At 31.0% G+C, this 748-nt stretch overlaps 1 protein-coding gene across 4 annotated transcripts in view; it reads left to right on the forward strand.

Moving 5' to 3' along the window:
• Nucleotides 1-748, forward strand: part of usp7 (ubiquitin specific peptidase 7 (herpes virus-associated)) — a 31,545-nt gene that overhangs the window by 27,982 nt on the left and 2,815 nt on the right. The window lies entirely within an intron of this gene.

A 748-nucleotide genomic window follows, 5' to 3' on the forward strand; every position in this document is an offset into this window, starting at 1 on the left:
AGCCAGTGGGGACATAATTACTGATTATAATGACTTATACTGTCTTTTTACGCGTTGCGTTGCATTGCGCCGTATAAACATAAAACCCTGTCTGCATTTGTGATCGGAGAAATGACGAACAACAAATGCTACTCTACACTGCCCAAAATTCGTGTTTGAATCATCAGTGGCAAGTCCTTTAAATGAAAACGTACTTACATCTAAATGTATGCAAACCGTCAGAATAATTAAACATAATTATGATAATGAACATAAATCTACATCTGCATCCTAACTTAAGCTACTATTAAATGTGTATTTCTAAGAGACAAATTTTTTTTAGATTTTTATTAATATTATCAGGCAACACAAACCTGTTTCTTGATTTTAAACAATATTACTCATTAGAACGTGCAGAACTAAGAAATTATTTTTTTCTATTAGTTTTTACAGCTTTCACATTGGAGCAAAAAGCTGCCTTTAAACGTGAAAGAAATACAATTTTGACATTTATTGTGATAATTATCGATATCAACTGATATGAAAAAACATTATGGTGATCATTTTTTGGCCATATCGCCCAGCCCTACTCTTGGGGCATTTGGAGATCCATCAGTGTTAAATATACCTTCTGGATACTAAACTGAATATGTACTAATGATTTTATATACTGTGTGTGTGTGTGTGTGTGTAAAATCATTAGTCAAGAGTTGGAGCAGTCAATGTGTGTACTTTATTATTATTATTATTATTATTATTTTTTTTTTTT

The sequence above is a fragment of the Sinocyclocheilus anshuiensis genome, unplaced genomic scaffold, assembly GCF_001515605.1.
Source record: "Sinocyclocheilus anshuiensis isolate Anshui unplaced genomic scaffold, SAMN03320099.WGS_v1.1 scaffold701, whole genome shotgun sequence".
NCBI classification, from domain to species: Eukaryota; Metazoa; Chordata; class Actinopteri; order Cypriniformes; family Cyprinidae; genus Sinocyclocheilus; species Sinocyclocheilus anshuiensis.